We start from the raw sequence: 10960 nt of genomic DNA on the forward strand, positions 1-10960 counted from the left end.
GAGTGGCCCTTCTCTGGACCCTCTCCAGGTTATCCACATCCCTCTTGAAGTGTGGTGCCCAAAACTGCATGCAGTATTCCAACTGCGGTCTGACCAGCATCTAATAGAGGGGAAGTATCACCTCCTTGGTTCTGTTTGTCATGCATCTGCTGATGCACGATAAAGTGCCATTGGCTTTTCTGATGGTTTCGTCACACTGCCGACTCATGTTCATCTTGGAGTCCCCTAGGACTCCAAGATCCCTTTCCATTTCCGTGCTACCGAGCAGGTCATTTCCTAGGCAGTAAATGTGCTGGACATTTCTCCTCCCTAGGTGCAGCACTTTGCATTTCTCCTTGTTAAATTGTATTTTATTGTTTTCTGCCCATTTGTCCAGCCTGTCCAGGTCTGCCTGTAGTTGTTCCCTGCCCTCCAGTGTATCCACTTCTCCCCGGAGTTTTGTATCATCCGCAAACTTGGACAGAGTACATTTCACTCTGTTATCATCCAAGTCACAGCCTCTTAACTTGTTCACCTTTATGGGGTGGGATACCGTACTGAAGGCCTTCCTGAAGTCTAAGTAAACTATGTCAACCCCTACTCCTGTGTCCAGGTGTTTTGTAATCTGGTCATAAAAAGAGACAAGATTAGTCAGGCATGATTTACCTACTATGAACCCATGCTGGTTTTCCCTCAGTGTAATTTTTCCTGCTGGGGTCTCACATAAATGAGCCTTAATCTTTTCAAAGACTTTGCCAAGGATGGAGGTGAGACTGACTGGCCTGTAGTTGCCTGGATCCTCCTTCCTCCCCTTCTTGAAAATAGGGACCACATTTCCCAGTCCTCCAGGACCGGTCCCATGCCCACGAGTGCTCAAATATTCTTGCCAGTGGCTGTGCCAGTGTCTTCAGTACCCTTGGATGGAGCTTATCCGGGCCTGCTGACTTAAACACATCCATTCCTTCCAAGTGACTTTGCAACATCTCAGGGGCAATGCTTGGTAGTCTGGCACCCAGCTACTGCCTCTCTACAATCTCATTGTGACGCTTGTCTTGCCCCTCATTTAGGAACACTGAGGCAAAGAAGTCATTGAGGAGTTCAGCCTCGTCTTCTAGCCTGGAACCTCCAGATTTTCAGTCCCAGTAGGAGTATCAGCATACATCATTCAAAAGTCCCAGTAGGAATATGGGCATACATCATTCACAATTCCCAGTCTTAACTGATTTAGGTCAAACTGTTTTATGAAACTTCTAGCCCAGAACCTCTCCTGGTTCAAGTTAAAATAGTCCCCCAGCATCCCAACATTTTGCTGGGCTGGGCTGGGCTGGGCTGGGCTGGGCTGTCTGTTCGTTCCAGGGAGCAGGGTTGGCCTAGATGGGACAGTGAGGGCTGGCTTACTGGCTAGCTCACGGGTCCTCCCAGGCAAACCCTTGCTGGGGTCTGGGGCCAGAGAGAGGGATTAAATTTCCCTTCCTCCCTCCTGCCTCTCCCCCCAAGTACAGAGGTGGCTGTGACTGTAGGCTACAAATCCCAGAAATACCTGGAAGCAGAAAGAGGAAGTGATGAGCGACCCTGTACAGTCCTGCTTCTGTGATTGTAGACTGCAAATCCCAGAGACATTGGAAGCAACAGGAAGAGAAAGCAAACATACAGCCCATGCTGGCTATGTACCAGAGCGCCATGCTCTAGCACCCTCTAGTTTCTGGACTGAGCCACTGCAGGCATGTGGCTGCATTTCCTAAATCAAAAGTAAGTGTCTGTTCATTTGCTTATTGGTTCAACTTTTGCAGCTTAGTTTAACCTGCAAAGACTGAATCATTCCAGCCTTGAGCTTTTTTGAATGTCTGGACTTATCTCAGAAGTGGTTTTAGGTAGGTTGAGCGAGATGAGAATTCCACTTCCTGCAAAATGCGTATTGCCTGGGCAGTCAATTCCTTTCATTTACCCAAAGTTTTATTGTGATTAATGACAGGCATGAGAATGGAACGAAGGTGTCCTAATACCAATCCCTAAGGCCACAGTCACCTGTGATGTACATTATTGTATCAAAGAGTAGTAAAGGCAAGAATTGGAATCTAAAATTTATTTATGAGAATATTACTTGCTGTACTGCTAATATACAGTGTATATTTCCCTGGTATAGCTGTGGTGAGCCACAACATTGCATACATTTCACCCAGAATCCCTCTGTTGCACCCTCTCTCAGCCTAGTGCGTCTGATTAGTGTGACCCCACAATTAAGCATTACTCAATATGTGTGTATACTCGAGATACCCATCCTGCATGGATCCATGTGCTAATTAACCCCTACCCATGACGACCCAGGCATTTTTGTCACAAGTCCTGGAATGCTCCAAAAATGTATGTGCAGATGAGGCGCAAGGCAGTGTGGTCCAGCTTCCCTTCATAGAGGGCAGGGCCACACCAATCATATGTGCCAGGCTAAGAGAGGGAGCTACAGAGGGATTCTAGGTATGCAGTGTCATGGTTCACCATGACTTGAAAAAGACTTGGCAGCAAGGGGGACTTAATGGGCACTACCATAGGTCTAACTCAGATGGGTTGCACCAACCAATCCTTGTGGTAGGTTCCCTTCAGCATATCTGCCCAATGTAGGCCATGTGTTTTATAGTCACGCTTTAGTGTTGGCTGCATTTAATCAGCTTCATAGCTGGTTTCTGTTACTGAGTGTGTGATGCTTTTGGCAGCAGTGTAATGATAGTGTATTCAGTGAGGTTTTCTGGTATATGATTATTACATAAGAGACTAGTTTGAGCTTTTTATTGTTTTATGAGCTATGAATGTCTTGGTTCCAGGGACACTGAAACAGGATATTGTTCAGGATACTAGTTGCTACTTGATGCGACTACCAAGAATTATTAGGCAGATTGGTTTGATTGTGCATCTGTTGTGCCTTATGCAATAAAAAAATTGCACCCTAAAATATATATTACTCTAAGAAATAGAGGAAGAACTAAATTAAGGCTAAGTTTATAATGATGCAGACCTACACACATGCCAACACCTGTTCTGACACATGCTAATTAGCACATGTTGGAGCAGACTTGATTAATCAGGACTTGATTAATCAAGTCTGCTGGAACATGCTAACTAGCACACTCCACCAGCCTCAGCATCATGTGTATTCAGTGTCCCCGCATTTCACAATGGTGGTGGGGCACTTTTTAACTAAAGCTCATTGAATGAGCTTTGAAGCACCCCTGTCACTGCTTTGAAATGCGAGATGCTGAATACACATGATACTGCAGGCGCTTTAATTAGAGTGGTTCCTGAGCCCTTATTTAGTGTCTTTAATACAGAAGAATCTCAAAGCACTTTGCTCTTGAACACTCTGCATAGAGATGATGTGGCCTAGTGGCTGAATATGAAGCTTGGAAACAGGAAAATTTTTGCTTTAGCCCCACTTCTAACAGTGACTTGGGTGGCCTGTGGAGGAAACAGGAACAATATGGGACTTGCCCATCAGTGAAAGAAAAATAATACTTACCTACAATACCTTCCTCAAAGGATGTGGTAAAAGTTTAATTTCTACAAAACTCTCCACATTTTTTGTGGTGCTAAAAACAACAGTAGAACACAGCAAGGAAAACCCTTAAACTTGTTGTTAAAATGCATCAATAATACTATTTAATTCTGCTGCTAAAACCTCCGAGTAGTCAGAAATTGTTAGCCCTTGAATTAGGCTTGCTGTGTTTAGATTTGCAGCTATGCAAAATAAAACCAAATTGGCCTTTCCCAGTTCAAGAGTTTATAGCAGTGTAAGAGAATTCTGTGCACACAGAGAGTCTTTTTTTTTCCTTTTTGACAGACATTACTGTTCCATTTTTGTAAATATAACTTGCAGTATAACCTCATGTTTTCTCTGTGTGTTCACATACAGCTTTGGAAAATGACTCACTACTTCTTTTGGCACTAAAAAGTTTATTACAGTAGACAAGTAAGGAATTTTGCAGACAGCTGGGAGTTTATTCAGTCTCAACCATATGATTTAGGGTGTATTTGGTAAGAACTAGTAAGCGATATTCTGGGGCCCTGCAGTCAGACTGTTTTTAAAGTGGAATAAACTAGGCTGATTTTTCCTAGGTACTATGTAGGTAGGTTTTCCTTCCTTCCTTAATGTTCTGTGATGATGGCAAGCTAATCTCTAAACAGCCTTTAGTAATCTTCTCTGATTTGCGAATACTATAAACAACAATTCTTGTAAATCATGAAAAAAGAAGTAACTTGAGACCTCAGATGAAAAGGCTGGCTTCTCTTTGCAAATTACAGTTTGTTTAGTGAGTGGAGGTTGGAGGATTCGTTTAGCCATCATGAATCAGTGCCTGGTTGCTGCGTGAACCTTGGACTATATTTTGTTGTATGCCTGCTAAACTTATTTATACTTTGAGTTACTCGGAATCTCTCTGATTTCACAAACGCTTCAGAGAGGGTCATGAAGGGAGATGGCAGTGCAATGTGGAATCTGATGTGGAAATACTGTATTTCTGTCAGGACAATCAGGTATAGTAAAAACTTTTTATTAAGTTATTTTGTGATCAGTCTTTTAAGGTTGCATGTGTCGTACAAATAGGTCTCTCTCAACAGCTGTGCTACTTTACACTGTACAGTTAACTTTGAGCTAGGCAAGCTTATTATTAGTTTTGACTCCTACCTGCGTTTTTAACCAAAGCTTTGAATTAGTATAACAGTAACAATATAAGGTTACAATAACAAAGCTGCAAGGAAAAGTGGCATTGTCCTGTTTTGGTGCCTTGGGAATCTCTCTCTCTCTCTCTAGCGATTTATTTTACATGCTGTTCAGGGTTGGAACACAGACGAAAATTTGTTTTTGTGAACATTTGCCCCTTTTTTTGGAGCTTACTTAAATCCTGCATGCATGTTTGGCATACCACAAGGATCAATTTGCTTAAGAAAAAGAAATAGGGCTGCAGAATAAAAAGCTGAAATGATAAACATGCCACCCTAATACAAAACTCAAATCTTACCTGTGTGCTATGTGAAAAGGCAGCTTGTTTAAATATGACGACAGGCTGTGGCTGCTGTGTATCAATGCTCACATTCTTTGGGTGGTTCATATTTGACATACTGCATTTTCCTTGCCAAGCTCAGTTGCTGTAGATTCCAGCGGAGTTCATTCCCGGAATGGAGCAATTAAGACACTCGGTGATTGTGTCTCCTCTTAGTGATTTAAAAAAAATGTACATTTAAAAAGAGCTAGTTGCTTACTACTTTCATGCTGTAATTTCTTTGTGCAGTAGGGCTGTATATTTTGAATGCTGTGTTTTGTGGTGCAAGTTTCCACAAGGAATCACATAATCTAAATAATTACTGTATTTCACACTATAATTATTCATAGTGCCAAAGAAACAGTTCAGAGCCTAGATTCCTACATGAACTTTCATAACAACTGAAAAAGCAACTTGAAAAATTTTTTTCCTTGGGGATACTGATTGCCAGCAAATCCCCTAGGTCCACAAAATATGGTCTACATTTTAAGGAAATTGGGATTGATCCTCAACAGAGGTTTCAAAGGAGATAAAATCATTTGTAAAGAGCCTCTGAGTCAGGACTGAAGGCAGTGAAGAAGTGACTGCCTGAAATTAATCTGATTAGTGTTTAAGTGTAGAGCCGTAGTTTTCATAGTACAACATTCACCCTGACCTCAGTAATACTGAAGGGAAAGTGCTTTTCAACATTTCAACATGAAAAATCATAAGCACATGCTCTTATAATAAAGAAACTGAAAAATAAGAACCTTTGGGCATTGTGAGTATGGTTGTTGGTCCTTTATTCTTTACTTAAAATGCAGCTTTCAAGTCATGCTCATCACTATATAGCCAGGTTTGTTTTGTTTTGCTTTGCTTCACCACATTTATTATTATTTAGAATATTTCAGTTGAACATTAGGTTAATTGCTTACAGCAGTCTTTATTTATATAGCAGCTCACTGTGGCTGCCACAGCTAGTGCAGTGCAAAATAAAGTTCCTCTTTGCATAGTCCTAGGAGCATTACTTATGAAGTTGTTAGTTGTTTTAGTAGCTAGTTAAAACATCTTTTCCATGTATGTAGCACTGGTGACCCCCTGAGAGGGTAAGGAAAAGGGAATATTCCGTTTGAAAAATCTCATAGGCTTTTATTTTTTTTCAAAGGGGGGAAAAGTGGTGCATTCATAATTTACTGTTTTGCTGTTCTTAAGCAGTCCTCCTGCCCTGGTCCCATTTTTAGAACGTTAAAAAGCTAAAATACCCTGTTTGTCTCATGTTTATCTCCATCAAGTAGCAGCATCTCTTTCCTTCTGTCCAGAGACTAGCTGCTTAAGGAAATGAGGCATGTTCACATATAAGAAATATAAGGTATCACCTCAGATGTTTAATCCAGTTTTGTGATAGATTTTTCTGATATATATATTTTAAAGCAACATAGCTAAATGATTGCAACACCTATTGTGGCTGTAGTTAATCAGCATAAAAATGTCTGTCTTCAATATAACAGATATTTCTTCTGGAATAGGAATTAAGCTTTAATGGTATAAACACCTTTCTACTCCTGTAACTGTGTCCACACTAAGGAAGGTTATAATGCTTTAAGTCTACTGAAAAGCTATCAAGCAATATAATTTTTATGTATAGACAAGGTTAATGTCTTTCTCTGTAAAGGAAAATGACTGTTTTTCAAATTAACGAATTAGGGGCAAATCCAGTTAAAGACATTCAAAAAGCCTGAGCCTGAATTGATTCAATCTTTGCAGGTTAGTCTAACCTGGCTAAGCTAAACCAGTTTTGTAACCAGACAGGCATCCCTGAAATGCAGGCACCTGCCTGTAATGGCTTAGGCTAGAAGCTGGGGGGGCGCTAGTACAGCCCTCCCTTCCCTTGCACAGAGCTGAGCTGAGGGGGGCATGGCCAGGCCCCAGCAGGACATTGTGATTAGGAAGGGGGTCCCCTCCCTCCGCCTCCTTGATAACAGATCATTTATCAGCTCTGTTATCAGCATTGAATGCCCCATCAGAAAATAAAGCCTCACTCATTACAAGCTCTTAAACAGCTTTTTCCAAAGGAAAATGCATATCAGCCTCTGGCTTCTTTACTATTTATTCTATCCAAGAAGAGCACACACCAATTGCAGATGTCTCCTCAACCTGGTGAAGGGATTTTAAACTCAAAAGCTTGCTAAGAAAATTTTTTTCAACTATTTAGTAGGTCTAATAAAAGATATCAGATTTACCCAAGGAACCTTGTTTGCCTTTTCCAAAGGAAGGAATGCAGGGACATTACCATCTGAGCTGTTGATTACCTCCAAAAAGCCCAAAGTGGACACTATCCTATCTGCCTTACACAGTGTTAGCTAACATACCACATGCTGGCTACAGTCTGTGCTGTGGGAGAGAGGAGGAAGGAATCCCTGCTTAAGCAGCAAGCAGTGAAAGGAGGAGAGGGGGCACAGGGAAGCCAGCAGACCCTGCTGTGCCTACAGGTCTGTGCTGGAGCTCCAGCCAAGGAGCAGAGGAGAATGGCCAGCCCTGCTGTGGAGCAGAGAGCCCCACCTAGCCCAGAAAGCATGCCAGGATGCTGGGTGTGTCTGGTTTAGCTTAAACCAGCAAAGGGTCTGGGATGGACATTGCATCAAATGGTTTAACCCAAATCAGTTAAGTCTGATACTACATTTAACCAGGATCATCTCGAACTGGCTTCAGCCATTTTCCAACTGGTTTATGTGCAGTGAACATCTGCTCTGTTACAGGTTTAAACCAGTTTCTGATCACTTAAACCAGTTTGTGTAATGTCTGTCCCTAGCACTATTAACTTTAATGCAAGTTAGTTAGGGTTATTATACACCAACCTTTGAATTATTATCACTTCTTGGAAGACATCATGCTGACCTATATTTTAACTTTGCTGCCTGGAGTAGTCCCATTGAAATAAATGGGGCCTCTGAGAGTAGCAGAATTAAGTGCCTGTCATAAGCATCAGTAGGACTAGGCTTAAGCACAATGGCATAGCATAATGGATGCCCAGTCCTGCTTGGTAACTTTGGGTCATACTATAATTAGAAAATAACAAAACCTGTCATACTGCTTGTTTAAAATATACTGTACCATGAAACTTACATATTCTTCTCAGTTACAGTGGAACGAACTCCCTAGCAATATCAATTCAAGTGAAAATCTACCAATAGCAAAGTGAAAGGAAAGTCCTAAATTACTGAAATCTCTAAACACTCTGCTTAACATGAAACTTAAAAAAAAAATGGAATTCAGGGAATACCCATAACACTCAACTATTTCATGATCCCATTAACAAACAGAAGGAAATGAGCATAGACAAAATCCATCTTCAGAATACGTTATCCAGTCAATTCTAAGATGAGGCTTTTCCTCCCCATTTTAACATGGTTGTGAGGGAGCAGGCAGCAGCTGTAACTTGAGGTCTGGTTGAGGTTGTGCAGGGGTAGCACCAGCTCTTCCCAGGGCGGGGCCTGAGGTGGACTAGACAGAAAATTGTGGGGGTGGGCTGTGCTATACATCCTCTGGCCAAACATACTTATTCTTTTTTTTAACAATACCCACTTAAGGACTTAAGGCATTGCACTTCTGTGGGTGGGAGCGGGGTGAATTCAGCTATGTGGGGTGGGTGGCAGCAGGCTGGGGAGGAGGCAGGGAGCTTGGACAGGGGTAGCACTGGGAGGAGTGTCTATGGGGAGGTTAAGCTGAATTCTGGTGTGGCTATAGCCCTCCCCCCCCAAGTCCGCCCCTAGCACTGCCCCTGAGGTTGGGGGGCTGGGGCTGGAAACACAGCTGCCTCTTTCCCCCACCCCCACTGCCTCTCCTAGTGTCTGCTTCCCTACTGCTTGTCCCCCACTGCTGCCTTCCATCTTGTTGATAATGCAAGATCCACTTTCCCTTCCAAGCCCCAATGTTTCTGTCATGCCACCTGTGACTATGCCATTGTGGAACCATGAATAGGTAAAATTTCCCTCTGTGTAATGCCACACCATTAAACTGTGGCTCTAATGTATAGCTAAAAATAGCTCCAGAAATCATCTGTGAAGTAGGTGTTAAATGCATCAACCTCAAAAGATACATTTCCTCTTTTCCTTTGCTGTTCCTGAGAAAAGAATTCTATTTACCACTGTGCTGTTGAATAAAAAGCAAGGAGAAATTTTTGGCTGTGTTATTGTAAAGAGTGACACTGAGAAGTAGAAATACTGGAAGAAGAACTGGTTCTTTCTCACTCCTCAATGAAAATACTGCCATCCTCTGCACAGGGAGCCTCTCCTACCACTTCTGATTAAATAGGAAGTGATTAGACAAATAAGACAGCTTTTTCCCTGAGGGGCTGCATCAACACTGCTGGTTGGATGAATCTTAGGGCAACCCTCAAGCCCAAACTTGCGTGGCCAGTGGTACTGAAAACTGCTCAGATTGGCCCCTGTCCAACCTTACCTCAGAGACTCTGCTGAACTTCCTGATCTGAATGAGAGCTGCTGTCATGCCCTGCCCTGTCCCGTCCCGTCCCATCCCATCCCATCCCATCCCATCCCATCCCATCCCACAGCATGTGTGGAACTCACCAGAGCTATAGGCACCTTCTTCACCAATCCCATAACTCCCTGTTCCTGACCTCTGGCCTTTCTGCATCCCACTTCCTGTCTACGGCCTTATACTTACAGCACAGAAGAGCACTCTACAGACTGATTCCAAGTAAGTCTCGGTGTAACAGAGTAGGAATACCATGTGCAGTGGCCTTTGTCATTGGCCTTAAGATAAAATACACAAAGGTTGAGTGGCTCATAAAATAGGAGATTGCTAAATGTTGGTATAGATGTTCACCATGAATTTCTAGCAGCAGTTGTGTTTCCTGCCAGTTATGTTTCCTTTCCTATAGGAAGAGGATTCAGTTGTACACTTTCACCCCCCAGAATATTAAACTGACCTTTCAAGTTAAGGTACAGTGTTCATAAAATCCAGTACTACCTAGTACATCGGTACCTATAGGTTGGGTGCCCAAAATAGGCAAATAGAAAATAATCCATTAAAATATTTGTGTCAATTGTTGTATTTTCAGACTCATGCCAGTATTAAAACACAGCAGTATGCGCTATAGCAAGACTGGAATAAAATCAATTACCTTTTGAATTACTAGTTTTCTCAGTAATGTGCCACATGCTCACCCACTCTTAAGGATGGGGTTAGTGGTTAGGAGAGCAGACTGGAGCCATCTGAATCAGCAGATCCGCAGCCCACAGAGAATAAATTGAAGGGTGTATAATAAAGTAACGCATAGTTTTCAGCTTGCATCTTAAAGTTCCATTTGCAAGTAATAGAGGAAAATAGTGAATAGTTTGTTCTTTGGGCTGTACACATCTGGAAAAAGTAAAACTGTGTTCTTCAGTATGTGAGTTGTCATGGTGCTGCTGCTTTTTTTTCTCTCATAAACATTTCCATCTCGATTCAGTCATCTTTATTTTTAACTATTCTTTATTGGTCAAAATAGTGACAGGCAAAAGGGTTTTTTCCCCCCTTTAACGTCTTTGTAATCAAGAAAGAACAGTTTTCAAAGACAATAATTAAACGGTTTTTACTTGCCTTTACTTGCATTTCTGATATTTGTGGGTTCTGGTAACTTTATGTCTAGAAGAAAAATGATTTTCAAGGAGGTGTTCAAGAAGAGATTGGATAGGCAGCTGGCTGGGGTTACTTAACCCCAGCGCTCTTTCCTGCCTGGACCAGGGGTCAGACCTGATGATCTGCCCCATGTGCCACGGCGGGGGGTGGCACACACAGTCTTGCAAGGCCTTAAATGCCTATATACCAATGCCTATATACCAATGCTCGCAGTATGGGGAATAAACAGGAGGAACTCACCCTCAGAATAGCTAGTTCAAACCCAGATGTCATAGGGCTAACAGAAACGTGGTGGGATTCATCCCATGACTGGGCAGTTAGCATTAGGGGCTATA

General features: G+C 42.3%; 1 protein-coding gene and 1 long non-coding RNA gene across 2 annotated transcripts in view; one reads left to right on the forward strand and one right to left on the reverse strand.

The window, feature by feature from the left end:
* The window catches only part of LOC109311354, a 48355-nt gene extending 43080 nt beyond the window's left edge, over positions 1 to 5275 (reverse strand). Inside the window, exon 1 of the long non-coding RNA XR_002101487.1 lies at positions 4986 to 5275. This is a non-coding gene — a long non-coding RNA (uncharacterized LOC109311354). The remainder of the gene's footprint in view (positions 1 to 4985) is intronic.
* Positions 1 to 10960, forward strand: part of IQSEC1 (IQ motif and Sec7 domain 1) — a 321727-nt gene that overhangs the window by 78527 nt on the left and 232240 nt on the right. The gene's annotated exons all lie outside the window — the stretch shown is intronic.

Source organism: Crocodylus porosus, unplaced genomic scaffold (genome assembly GCF_001723895.1).
Source record: "Crocodylus porosus isolate Cpor-Errol unplaced genomic scaffold, CroPor_comp1, whole genome shotgun sequence".
Taxonomy (NCBI): Eukaryota; Metazoa; Chordata; order Crocodylia; family Crocodylidae; genus Crocodylus; species Crocodylus porosus.